Source organism: Malaclemys terrapin, chromosome 1, assembly GCF_027887155.1.
Source record: "Malaclemys terrapin pileata isolate rMalTer1 chromosome 1, rMalTer1.hap1, whole genome shotgun sequence".
Taxonomy (NCBI): Eukaryota; Metazoa; Chordata; order Testudines; family Emydidae; genus Malaclemys; species Malaclemys terrapin.
In genome coordinates, this window is record NC_071505.1 from 221,141,333 (window position 1) to 221,156,144 (window position 14,812).

General features: G+C 40.3%; 1 protein-coding gene across 6 annotated transcripts in view; it reads left to right on the plus strand.

Annotated features, from left to right (window-relative positions):
- MID1 (midline 1) overlaps positions 1 to 14,812 on the plus strand; it is a 335,146-nt gene that overhangs the window by 136,025 nt on the left and 184,309 nt on the right. The window lies entirely within an intron of this gene.

The window sequence follows — 14,812 nt, forward strand, 5'->3', positions numbered from 1 at the left end:
ACTTTCTCACAACCTTGTTTGTGACATGTAGAATAAGAATGTGTTGTTTAAACTGTAGAGGTGTGTGGGAGTGATTTATTAAACATGCACAGCAACTCACACACAAATTGCCAATACTTAAATTTTTCAGTGGCTTTAAAATATAATAGTCTCAAGCCGTTTTCAAAAGTAGTACTGTAACATTGCATAAAAGAGCCTAGAAAACCAATGATTTTTCAAATACGCTTACTTTTTTAAAAGCTTGCTATCTACATGAATGGACAAAAGCAGCTGTTTGCTTATTCTCAAAGTTGAAGGTCACAATGGGATAACAATTTGATACTACACTGTTTGTAGTTTTGCAATTAAAATATGCAGTTAGAACACAGAGTACAGAGCAGTGGCAGATGTAAATCTCAGCCTTAAAGCAGAGCTCGGCTCTGAATTAAAGACCCTGGCAAATCAACATCTTAAAATCAATACTTTGTTTTACGAATAGCCACTGTATGAAAGTCAGGCTGTGAGAAAAATGTTTTTGTTTCCTTGTGAGAGTCATAGTCTATTCAGGCAGCTTTCTGAAATCAGTAGGACTTGGGGCATGGCGGGGGAGGAGGTAGAGGGGAAAGGAGGGTAGAAGCAGAAGTAGAGTTTGCACCTGCAGTGGAAATGGAGCATTTGTTTTTTTTTTTTTTTTTCCAACCACTTTTTGAAAACAAGATGGAAGCACTCATGTATTTTAGACCATTTTGCCATATGTGGAGGAAAAGCAGTTTTTGCGAGTGGGCAAAAACCTGCTTTTTACCTTTTTAAAGATTGTTGGGGGGAGGAGGGGAATTCTTGTCACAGTGGAGTGCAAATGGAAACTAAAGTTTACATAATGCATTGCTTGGGTTCAATTAGTCCTTTATCTGTGTGATCAGCAGAATGCATTGTCGCCACAAAAAAGAACCTTAGTAAAGGGAGGTGTCAAAGAGGATCAGAAGAAAGTTGGTATACGTCAGAGCATAAGAATACAAAACAAACATTGCTACAAACAGATGGGATGCTTCTATTTGAAGCAGATGGTTGTAAAGTGTGTATTTGTGTGTGTGAATAAATAAGAAGAGGAAACCAGGAGAGAAGAAGAGGAAAAAGGGGAGTGGGAGTTAGTGAGAAAATAAAAAGCACTAAAGTTCTTTAGGGACTCCCCCAATAAAAAGAAAAGAGGAGGGACAGATTTAGCATTAGAATATTTTTGACTCATTATATAATACCCACCTCCATCCAACAGAAGTCCTCCTCTTTCTACTTCCTCTGTGGCAGCAGTATCTCCTGGGAAGTTGCATCCATGAAGTTGAGAATATGGGCCTGATTATCCCCTCACAGTAGCTTTACACTGCTGCAGCCCCATTAATTTTAATGGAGTTACTCCTGGTTTTTCCCCTCTGTATATGAGAGAAGAACCAGATCCAGTAGGGCAGACCTTTGCCTGGTATAAATTGTCATAGCTTCATAATGGAGCTTCACAGCAGGTGAAGATCTGCCCCTGTGGGTTTAGACACACATTTTTGTGTAAGCTTTCCCAACTTGGTTGACCTTACTTATACCACATGCACAATTCTGAAGTTGCTACTGGATTTCAGTGGTGTTTGTGTGTGAAATATTTCAGTTTGGCAGAGAAAAATCTGTTTTCTCTAGTTTACTACTAGTTCTTGCTGAACAAAAACCAGTGACCTAACAGTCTAGAGTTGAAGGGACTAATCATGCATATGTTGACAGAGATCAAACAGCCTCTTTGCATCTTTAAAATGGTGATTGGAGATCTTGATAAGCCTCCAAATGTGATGACCAAAGGACAGTACAAAATAAGAAAGCAAAATATTCAGGAACTGAAGTGCCATGAAATTGGAGGCATGAGATGGTTAGGAATCACTTCTGATTTTATTTGAAAATTTCTGAAGAGAATGAGTACTCAGGAAAAAATGTGCCTTTTCTATCTGCCAGCCAATTTGTTGTCATAATCATAGTATAGTTTGGATTTGCAGGGTTAACTATCAAACAAATCTGTGTGTCATCGCATTGAAATGAAATATACTTTGCTGATGAATGATCTGGCCCACAGGCAGCATACAGATGCTGAACAATAGTGCATAGGTTCAAAATAGTGCAATGCAGCTAACTACCCTAGCTGAAGAGCAGAAATTACTCATAGAAATGTAATATGCTGCCTGTTGGGCTGATAGGATTCAACCTGTTTTACAGTCGTGCCAGGCCAACAATCCCTAGTGGGACATCATTGGTTGGTTGTACGGAATGCTGTGCTGAGATTCATAAATGAAACAGGTAAAAAGAAGTAGCCTTTTATTAGGAGGTAATTTAAAACCTCAGCAAGGGCTGTGACTGTCTCTGTTCTGTCTGATATAAATAATAACTCGACTGAAACCTCTATCATGAAATTGTGAAGTTTTCATACAACAGCTGTGTACATCACATCTTTGAAAGCACCTTGGTCATTCTGAAGCTGGGAAATTTTAGGCTTCTAGTCAAAAATATGTCCCTAGGAAGTGGAACTGTGTAGTTTCTTAAGAGGATTTCTAACATGCCAGCCAAATATATACTGTACCAGGAAACAAAACTTCAGCTTCACTATGGATACTGAAATTTCCATCTACTAAAACTCTGACCAGCTCACTACTTGGGAAAAGAGATCAAAAGAGTAAGAACTCTCAAAGATCAGAAGTTTAGATAAGAACACAGATGTGTCAGCGGTCCAAGATTTATTGAGGCCACTGTGGCTGGGTGCAGTTTGCTTGTCTGTATTCTTGGTATTTACTTTAAAACTGGAGAGGGCAGTGTGGTATCTGTTTTAGGTTCCCCAAATGGATTTAATAGAAACTAGGTAATCAATTAATTTTTAATATTCAAACCCATTTTCAAACTATTTTTGCCCACAACAAATAATATCCTCAAACATACTAACACCATAATGCAGCACATAGGAATTCTGTGAAGGCAGATTTAGGGCTTTATTTTCCACTCAAGTCAATGGCACTATTCCCATTGACTTTGATCAGGGCAGGACTGGGCCCACAGTCCTATAAAAGGGTCCTGTAAGACATGCAATTTGCTAATGGATCATTATGAACCTAATTAAAAGTGAAGATAAAATCTGTAAGGCACAGAGGCCATTTCAGTTCTTATTTATCATAGTTGTAGTCCTATAGCTTTTATAGTATATGATTCATAGAGTGCATACATGCTGAATAGAATTTTAGTCGATAACACATGTAAAACATAAAATCATCCCTCTTCCGTACAGATGTTTAGCTTTTTAGCATGTGGTTTCTATTTCCTACTTTCTTTAGTGCACCTTTTTTAATTCTTAATTTATTCCTTGCTAAGAAATCTATATCCTTGTCCTGAAATATTGTAATCATAAGACTTGCTTTAGGAAGTGCTGCTTAGAGTTCCATGCTGTCTTTTTTTTTTTTTTTCCCCAGGGGCTGTCTTTTCTCAGAGATAAATTCTCATTGTAGACTTCTGTTTTTGTGTGCCATATATAATAAAGAAAACAAGTATATGGAATCTGTGGGCTGAGAGTGTATCAGTTAATTAGTGGCTGGACGTTACCCGGTAGGAAGTCTGGCAAGGTTTGTGTGTGTGTGTGTGTGTGTGTGTGTGTGTTGTCTGCTTTCTTTGATCACTTGTGTGGTAAATAGACATGCAGAGTAACTATGGCAACATGTGCTGTAGGTTTGTGGGAACAGAGGGGACTCAATCACTGGACAAAGGATAGTTTGTTAGAATAGTTGGTTATGATTAGAAAAAGGTGGCACCGAACAAGACTTTTAAAAATGTAAGTTTTGAAAAACTCAAATTTATGTTATCAATTGGAAAATAACATTCTTCTATAGCTATGAAAGATCATGCCATGTTTGAGGGTGGTGGTGGAGAGGGGAAACAGAAATAAATCTGAGTATAAAATGGTGCTATTTGATTATTGTTCAGTATATGCCTTTCATAAAACTGAATTTGTTTGAACCAAATGCACATATTAGTGTTTTTAAAAATAAAACCTTACATATTTAAACCTTGTCGGTGGTTTGTGTATTAAGGCTGGAAGACTGGCCTTATGCAGTGTCTAATAAAATCTTTGTACAACTTAGGTACAGTATCTTTTGATCACATTTCAGTTACCTACCTGTAGAGGTCAGACTTGAAGTTCACAAAAACTTTACATGATAGATTTAAACCAGAGTTAAGAGTAAACATTTCGGAGCAGACATAGCCACTTCCCTATTAACTTTATACTGAATTACTTAATGATATCATTAGTTTATAAATAGCATATTATTAAATAATATATATACAATGGATGTGCATAACCAACTTGGAATAAATAAAATCTGAGCCTTCTCCCCCATCTTGAACAGAACCAAACCTAAACCTTTTATTAGGTTCTAAATTATTTAGATGTGTATCTCTCTCACTAATCTCGAACAGGCTTCTACCTTTGATGAAATACATCTCAGGTTCTCAGAGTGTCTGGCATTCTTTGCTGGGTTGGCTGCTGACTTCCAATCTAACAAATTCCAGGGCTTCTGTGGGATCAAAGGTGGGGCAATGCATTCTGGACCCCTTCTAACCTGGGGAAGCCTTTGAGCTCAGTAAAAATAGTGCCAGACCTTAGAGTCCATCAACAGAATAGCACCAAAGGTAAGGGGTCTGCTGAAGGGTGAGTCAGGGATACTCTTTGCAACTGAGGAATTAGTAAATGCTCAGGGGACTTGTTGGAGCTCAGCAGAGGAGAAAGATGGGGTCTGGGAGAAGAATCAGATGGGGTAGGAGGAAATAGGGGCGGGGAGGCAGAGATGAATGTAAGGGGACTTTTGTCCCCTTACTAAAACGCTGTGTGTGTGTGTGGGGGGGTGGGGGGTGGGGGGGGGGTTCGGTTGGCTAGTTCCCAGTACTAAAAGTAAGGGGAAGGGTCAATGGGAAGTCAGGACCCTGAGACTCACAATCCCCAGGGGCAACGGGGAGACACCAATACTCTAGGTCATCCTGATTGGCAGGGCATGGGCAGGCTAATGAGGGAGTCAGGAGGCCAGGGTGGTCCCATCCTCCATGTGAGCTGGAGCTGCCTGGGTCACAGATTGAGGGGGGAGGGATAGCTCAGTGGTTTGAGCATTGGCCTGCTAAACCCAGGGTTAAGAGTTCAATCCCTGAGGGGGCCATTTAGGGATCTGGGGCAAAAACCTGTCTGGGGATTGGTCCTGCTTTGAGCAGGGAGTTGGACTAGATGACTTCCTGAGGTCCCTTCCAGCCCTGATGGGGCCAAGCTGGGGAGCAGGGCCGTGCCAGCCAGAGAAGCAGCCCAGGGAGCAAGTCAGTGCTGGGAGCAGAGGCACAGAAGCAGCCCACAGAGCAGACCTGTGCTGGGAGCAGAGCTGCAGCAACAAGAGCCAGAGGGGCCAGAAAAAGCAGCCCAGGGGGCTGGAACAAGAGCAGCAGCCGAGCTGGGGCTGGAGCAGTTAGGAGCTGGGTGCAGTGAGCAGCTGGGAAGAGCAAGGGGGACCCCGGGCAGTGGGCCCAGTACAGGGAGATGCCCCCAGCCAAGAGGTCTTATAGGCCAGACTTGGGGGCGGGGATCATAACGCCAATGGGTGGCTGACACTGGGAAGAAGAGTCCTGCCACTGAGAGCATGTGGCCACCGCCAGAACAAATACCCAGTGTGCAGCACAGCCAGGGCCTGAGAAGGAGGCCTGGGACTTGTGAGAAACAGACTGTGGACTTCTCTTACATTCCAGAGACTGTTGTTTGTGATGTCCCCATGCCACAGAGCAGGGTTGTGTGATTTCCTTTAACCTTTTGCATTTTTTCCTTATTTTTTAAAATTGATTGCTGTTTAATAATTTGTACTTGCTTTGAACTGTATGTAATGATCAGTGGGTCAGGGAAGCGTCCAGTGCAGAGAGAGCACGCTGGAGTGGGGCCACCCTAGCTCCTGCCTTAAGTGACCATGGCAAAATTGGTGGTCCAGGCCCCCAGGAATCCTGGGCCCAGCCTTGTTGGGGTTCTGAGGACTCTGCCACACAGGAGAGTGGAAGGGAGCCCTCAAGGTCAGGCAGGCCTCTACGTAAAGGAAGGGGGAGCGAGGACTCGGATCCTTTCGCTAGCCCACTTCATCGGGGTAGTGTATAAGCCAAGAAAGTTCCCCATAATAGCAGGCCTGGTCCCCCTCTTACACTAGTAAGAGAGAAAGAAAAGGGATACACACAAGTGTGGATAAAGGTTTGAATAAGCTTCAGAACTTTCAGGGCTTATTTGAACTGAACTTCCAAACCTTTTAAGGTTTCCCATACACTAGTCCACCTTTAGCACAAATGTGCAGAAAAACTGTGCAGCAATTTAGTGCTTATACTGTTTCTGCAGGTTGTAAAGAGTTATTGCACATCACTTGAGATCTCAAGCCTGTAATATGAAATCTACCCTGTATGGAACTTAAAAGGCACCAAAACGGTTTGATGAAGTTCAGTTTGATCTGATGTTTATAATAAAAATAGTTCTTAATATTTCAAAGTGATACTTCCCTGTTTCCTGCAGCTTCGTAGATGTTTATTATACCATCTTATGGTGATATGGGTGGAAAGATGTGCAATTCAAAAAAGCTGGAATATAACACTTTAAGGTGTTTTTATTTGGCCCTGCAATATGATTAGATTTTTCTTGTAACATGTCTAGGTCTAAACACACTTTGAAAAATACTAAAAAGATTAAGAGAAAGCTAAAGTTCTACTCCTGGGACAGTGACTGAGAAGATGCAATGGGTTTGGTATCAATTTTTGTTGTAACAAAATGGACTGTAGTGACAATATTTTGCCACAATAATACATTTTTATTACTGCTGAAAGGAGTTGGTACTTGATAGTCCATCACACCTTGACTATTGACCCTTTAACTCCCCAACTCAGAGTCAAAATTCTCTGTGTGTGTTTTGATCCTGGTCCACGGAAGTCAAAGGTAAAACTGTCATTTACTTCAGTAGCACAGGGTCTGATCCTGTCCCATTTTATTAGTGAGATTCAGTGATGCATTTAATTAATTGTACAGTTGGGGTGTGTGTGGAAATGATTCTGACACATGCAAAATCTGACGAGTGCCCTTTGAACATTGTATTTGGAGCCACTTCTCTTTGGGTTTTTGGTACTAAAACTTACATGTGTTGTTCCAGTTCCATACCAAGGCTTCCTCAAACCCACACCCTCTGCCTCTTGGTATGGGCTGACATGGTGAGCAGAGTACAATATAATCATGCAATGAAAAAATTACAATAGAGAAGTTAGTTATATCCTTAACAGAAAATATTCTGACATTGACATTTACATTGTCAGCTGCAATGTTATATTACAATACATTTTAGTCTTTTGTAAGGGGAACAGAATCCCAGCTTTAACTGTACATTAATGACAGTTTTGCTTAGGGGAATCAGTATAAATCTTGTAATTAGATTAGGAAAAGAGGTGAAAAGCACTGACTTTTACTGTCCTCATTAAGTTGAGTAGAAGTGCCATATAATATGGCCTGCTCCTGAATACACTTAAGCACCTGTGTAACTTTACTCACATGAGTTTTCTGTAGAGCTGTCTATTAATTGCAGTTAACTCATGCGATTAACTCAAAATTAATTGCAATTAATCACATTGTTAAACAGTACCAATTGAAAGGTATTAAATCTTTTTGGATTTTTTTCTACATTTTCAAATATATTTCTATTACAACACAATACAAAGTATACAGTGCTCACTTTTATAATGCAAATATTTGTAATAAAATGGTAAAAGGTTTTTCAATTCACCTTGTACAAGTACTGTAGTGCATTCTCTTTATCATGAAAATGCAACTTACAAATGTAGGTGGTTGTTGTTGTTACATAACTGCACTCAAAAACAATATACAGCTTTAGAGCCTACAAGTCCACTCAGGCCTACTTCTTGTTCAGCCAGTCACTAAGACAAACAAGTTTGTTTACATTTATAGGAAATACTGCTGCCTGCTTCTTGTTTACAATGTCACCTGAAAGTAAGAACAGGCATTCACATGGCATGTTTGTAGCTGGCATTGCAAGGTATTTACGTGCCAGATATGCTAAATATTATACATCGTTCTGCTTGATAACGATCCAAAGCAGAGCAGAACGCATCATCATGGACGCATGTCCTTTGGAAGCCTGGTGGTTGAAGCACGAAGGGACATATGAATCTTTAGTGCATCTGGCACGTAAATATCTTGCGACGCTGGCTACAACAGTGCCATGAGAACACCTGTTCTCACTTTCAGGTGGTGACATTGTAAACAAGAAGCGGGCAGCATTCTCTCCTGCAAATGTAAACAAACTTGTTTGAGCAATTGGCTGAACAAGAAGTAGGTCTGAGTGGATTTGTAGGCTCTAAAGTTTTACATTGTTTTGTTTTTGAATGCAATTATTTTGTACATAATTCTACATTTGTAAGTTCAACTTTCATGATAAAGAGTTTGCACTGTTGTACTTGTATTAGGTGAATTGAAAAATACTCTTGTTTTACAGTGCAAATATTTGTAATAAATATAAAGTGAGCACTGTACACTTTGTATTCTGTGTTATAATTGAAATATATTTGAAAATGTAGAAAACAAAAAAATAAATGGTATCTATTACATTTTTGGATAACAGCGCAATTAATTGTGCAATTAATCACATTTTTTTTTAATTGCTTGGCAGCCCTAGTTTTGATTAGTTTCTTTCAGACTACTCATGTGAATAAAGCTATGGATGTGCTTAAAACATTTTGCTAGATTGAGCCATAATACTATGAAGCTAGTAAAGTAATGAGCAGAATCACTTGGTGTTTAAATAAAATGGTTCAGATCCTCCACTGATATAAATTTGGCAGTTTCTATGAAAGTCAATGGAGCTTTGCTGATTTACATCACATATGGATCAGGCCCAATGTTTTCGGGGAGAATGCTAAGTTCCGCTAATTAGGAGAGCAAGGAAAGTTTAGAAAATGAACCTACGTGCCTGTCTGTCTCCTTTTTCCCCACATTTTTTGCAGGACATAAATCCAGAAAAAAAGGAGATTCAGACTTTACCTTTTCAATAAAAAAACAAAATATTTTGACATTCTTGAAATGAAATGTTTCATTTCAGTTTATTGAACTGACTTAAAATGTTTCATTCTGAGCCTGTTAAATACTAAACTGTATTTTCCCCTAGTAGCACATTACCTCATGGGAGTTGTAATTCAGGCACCTGATGTTCCCTTTCTCCCGTAGAGGCTAGTCTCCATGGCTGGACTACATCCCCCATAATGTACCCACAGTCATATGACTCATGATGCACTAAGTAGTTTAGTCAGATGGAAATCCACATTGCATTATAATCCTCACGGGAGCCTGGTCCATAGAGAATGGGGTCTGAACTGCAAACCCTCAAAGCAATGCTCTGATGGGAAATTCAGTTTAATGTTTTGTTGAACTATTTTGAATGAAATGTTTCAGCTCAAAACACAAAATATTTCATTTCTGGTCAGGTCAGCGTGAATTGGAATATTTCAATTTGATTTCCCAATAGAAAAATGAAAATTCTCAGCTAAATTATCAACCAGCTTTAGATATCAAGAATATCCAGAGTTATCCAAAAATTTTGGAATAATTATAACTCATGCTTCAGGTCATAAGCCAGTTTCTGTTAGAGACCAGGAGGAGACCTAGAGTGAAGGGCAGATTATTCTACATCTGCATGTTGCAAAGTTCTTATACCTTCCTCTGAAGCATCTGGTGCTGGCCACTGTCAGAGACAGGATGGTGGACTAAATGGTCCTCATCTGATTCAGTTTGGGAATTTCCATGTTTGACACAGAGGCCTGTTGGCCAAGGATCCCTGGTCTTTTGCAAACAACTCACCTCAGACCTAACACTTACTATACCAAACACATCTTGCAGGCTATTTATCCATAAAGAGTAATATGTAAAGGTACCTACAGAAAGCTTATGAATCTTGACCATTTATAATCATTGTGATATAAGTGGGTAATATTTAAGGAATATGGTTTATGGACTTGGAGTAAGAGTTAGTCACGAGGGGATAGTATGTCTTTATGATGGCCCATTCAAGCAGGAGGACACTGTCACCCTACTTTGGTTAGCCAGTGATGTAAAGCAAGGCTCAGTGTTCTAGCCTTGCTCCATCCCAAGACTATCGATGGAAACCAACAAAGCCAACAGCAAACCATCAAAATCACTTGGAGGTAAAAAATGGGCATTGCAACAGACAGGGGATTGCCATGTCTGTGACTATTTGCAAAAGACTGATTCTATATATTACAGTGAAGAGAAGCCGCCTCAGTGAAAGGATGTGGATGGGCTCTCTTGGGAAGTGGGGATGTTCTCATGAAGAATTGGGTCCTGGTTTCTGTGAAGCCAGCCATCTCGCTCTGCAGCAGACTGACCTGTGGGGGGCGAACCTACTTTAGGAAAGTTATTGATGTGTAGACCCAGGTTTGTGTTTTATGATAGTTGTGTATTGTAAACATTCATTTCAACCATTATCTCTTGTTTCTAGTTAAATCTGCACTCTTTAAAAATAAACCTACTCTTGTTTTATTATAAGTGCTCACAAGTACAGTGTTATATAGGAACTGTGATTTAAGGTAAAACTGGGCTACACTGATCCTTTGTGGGCCGAGGATCTGGAATTTCTGTGATTAGCTAGTGTCAAGGGCTGGAGATCACAGGGGAATGATTCAGAGGGACTCAGGGACTGGGGTGCACCTATTGTTAACCTGCATGGCAAAGATAGGGCTGGCATGTAGAGTTGCCAACCCTCCTGGATTGTCTTGGAGTCTCCAGGAATTGAAGATTAATCTTGAATTAAAGATTGTCATGTGATGAAACCTCCAGGAATACATCCAACCAAAATTGGCAACCCTACTGGCAGGGCCCAGAGAAGAGTGCGTGAGTAGCATGGGGTTAGGGAGCCAACACCTCGCTGAGTCCAGTGAGGTTACCTGTTGCTACAGGGAGGGGATAACAAGATGACGCTTAGTCCTGGGAACCCAGAGAACTGTCACACTCTGTTCCAAACTTTCTCCAGTAAAACTGCGAACTTTGACTTCAATAACAAGGATCAGACTTTTATTGTGGTTGAGACTAATGTGCTATGCTGCAATATAGCAAGTAAAGGCAGAAGTGTAGGATGTAACTTTGTGAAAAATTGCAGTTAAACCAGCAAGTTCCCCATGTCCCCTGAAAAATGAAATATGCACTGCAAAACAGACATGGTGTCAAGAGAACAGAAAGGCAGGGCTAATCTGGAAGAGAAATGTGGAGACAGCAGGATTCTTGTAACTTTCAGCATACTACCTGGGTAAAGAATAGGGGACAAGAAAACAAAATGGCAAAGGGTGGAAGGAAATAAAGTTGCATATATGTGCCCCAGTCACTTCCATGCACAGATCTGCACCTGCGCTCTGGCGTGATATAGCAGGGTCAAAATCAATGCAGTTTGATTAAGCAAATGAGCTTTGCAGTCCCTCGTTTTAGAAACTAAAAAATGCACTGAATAGAGCAACTGGTAGAGATTAATATCATTTGATGCAGATACCAGCTTTAACAATGCCCCTTGAAACCAGTGGCTGTAAAGAGTTAATGGTGGCTCTTTTCTGACTGGATAAAGAAAAGAGTGCAGTTAGGTAAGGATTCCTAACTGGGAGTTAAACAGTTCAAAAGTGCACTATATTGTTTTGGTCTAATTAACACAACATGGTGATAAGACATTAAAGCAGAGTGACAACACTATACATTGATAACAGAGGACATTAATGCCTGCAGACACAGCCTACATTGTAAAAATCTGGAAAAAATGCTTATTATGTTAGATAGGTCAAGCCACATTGACCTAGTTTTGCTTTGCTGCCTGGAAATTATGTCAGTATTAGTTATGTCATCCCCTTGCTTGAACAGTTTAACATCCTTTTTGCATTGCAGTGTCCTGCTAATATTTTATATATATTTACTTATTCTGTACCAGGATCCTTCAGGCTAATAATTGTAGAGATCTGCATTTGACCAACAAGCAAACTAACCCCCTTCCTCCCACCCCCCCCACCCCCAAAAATAGAGTGCATATATCAAAAAGAGAGTCAATGTGGTAAGAAGAGTTTTTTCCTGTCAATAAAAAAGCAATCTATAAATATTCTAAGGTGTCTCTTCTCCCCTTGATAACTCTCATTAAGGTTACTGAGTGAAGAACTATGCCTCACATTGCCCTACATAGCTTTATTTATGGAAATATATTTTTAGTTTCATGATAATTAGCTTTTTGCCTTTATCATTGTATAGAGCTTACTGAGTTATTGTGAATAAGCACATTCTCTCTTTTCCCCGGTGGCGCCCCCCCCCCCCCCCCATGAAATGGATGAGATCCTAGGAAATCACTTGTAATTCTAGAGAAAATTTTGCTCCGCATTGAAGATAAAACTTGGATTTCCCCTAAATATTCGTGTTCTTGTCTCCACATTTATTGTCTTTCAGTGTCAGGGCTGGGCCACACAATCTGCCTGGAGTTCAAGGGTGATGGCTAGTGCCTCAGGAGCAGACTAAGGAATGAGATGTGCCTCCTCTTCCTCCACTGAGGAAATAATCTGCTTCTAGTGTAGCAAGTTACTTACTCCTCTGCAGCAGTTCACCTCTGCTAGCTGCTGTGTTCAGATGGTGAAGTCATGGCTCCACCGATTCCTCAATTCTGCCCACCCGTTCACCAACCACCTGCACAGATGGGGGAGTAGTGGCCCTGGAGAGTTAACTGTGCCCCCCTCCCTGCCATCCCCCTCTTGTGGTCTCTTAAGTCTCTGCATGTTATTGTAAGGGCAAGTTCTAATTCTGGCTTTTTGTAGAATTTCTACATATCCAGTAAAGAACTTTGAATCCTAATCTTGCACCCATTGGAATCAAAGGGGAGGGGCTTTTGGCTAGTGCCTCTGGACCCAGTCATGTGAATACTGTAATTTTATGGGACTACTTATGAGTGAATTTACACACACATGCAAATAGTTGAACACCCAGACTCTACTGCGGGAGCAGGAGTAGGCCTTTTATCTTTTTAATAACATGAATGATATGAAATAGTCCTCAGGGTTTGAATGTGGCCTTGTTCCTCGGTGTTCATATTCTAATGTGGAAAGAGCTGTATAATTTCTCCACCCTTTCTTCACAAATAATGTAATCTTCAAAAGGTCCCAGTGCTCAGATTTTCAGCTCAAGTAAAGTTTTGAAGTATAATTGCTATCTGAAGTCCTTGAATGTGCATCAAATGTAAATGCTCTTATACCCCTCATTATCAAGCTTAATTGGAACAAAAGCCTGATAAGAATATGCAAGGATATCTCGTCTAGCTCCAGTCATTTCTTCGCCTTTCACAGGTATAGAAGTCTAGTATTGATAGAGCAGTACAAGCACATACAGTGCCTCATATGTTACCATAGATGACCATGGCAATCTGCAAGTCAATGGAAAGACAAGGTCCCTTCTCCTTGGCATTTACAATAAAAAAAAAAAAAGATCAAGAATACAACAGCAGATCATGATGGGGGTGGAAATCCAACTGATTTAAAACTGATCAAAGAAAATATCTTTTTTTTACACTGCTGTTAATTAACCTGTGAAACTCACTTGCCACAAGATCATTAGGAATAAGAACTTTATATGGATAATAAGACTATCTACAGATATACTAGCAAAGAAAAACACTTATTAGGGGTCTCGGTCTTCATGCTTCAGGGCATAAGTCAACCAATTGCTGCCTGAGGTTATGAAGAAACTTCCCGCCACAGGTGGTTATTTTAGAGTTGCCCATTGCAGGGTTTTACAGCTTCTTCTCAAGTATTATGAGTATCAGAGGCAGGATACTGGGCTAGCCTGATTATTGATCTTATCTGTTTCTACGGAAGGATACCCTCAAATGTAAGAAGAGGATTTAGTTTTAGTAAGGTAGATTCCTCTCTGAGAACAGATCTTTTGAGCTGATTTGTTTCCCATGTATTTTGTGGGAAGGGATGACTGGGAATGGACCAGAATACTAGTGGTTGAAATAAGGAAGAAAAGAAAAGATGGAAGTTCAAGCTGTTATAGAGACCAAACAACAAGAGTTAGCAATACCTGGATATAGGAAGAAAAAGGAAAAAAAGAGGAACCCAATATGACACAAAGTTTGAGCTTTGTGTTGGGGAGAATACTGGAGTTAACAGAGAAAGAGAAGGGAAGGTTTATGAAGAAATGTAAGGCATTTTATTTTAGTTGTGTTGAGTCAGAGTGCCTGGTGGGATATTCAGACAGAGAGAAACAGCCAGTGCTGCTATTTTTTTGGTCAGGATTGCCCTCCTTTTTAATCCAATACCAATGGCTATGCATCCTAGACTACATGTAGCTGTCTGAGAAGTTGCATTGATTAAAATAAATTACAATGTTTTTCCAGTTCTCTCCCCCCCAAAAAAGTTAGTTGGAAATTTAATTGAAAATTTTCATACTAATTTCTAAAGTCAAACAATTTTGACCAGCCTCACAGAGGCATTTTTAAACTGTTCCTCCTACTAGATGGTACTGTGCAGAGCAGGCTGGCTGAAGGCTCTTCCCTCCTCCTCCCACCTTCAGTCCTTCTATGCCTTCAGACACCAGAGTAGTGCCTGAGGGAGGAGGTGGAAAGAGTAACAGGGGTTAGTGTTCTATCTGTGCACTGTCTGCAGCATTACAGCACAAACACCAACTCCATGGGTGGCACGTGAACCACCACCTGGGAGAGGATAACCCTCAATCCCATCC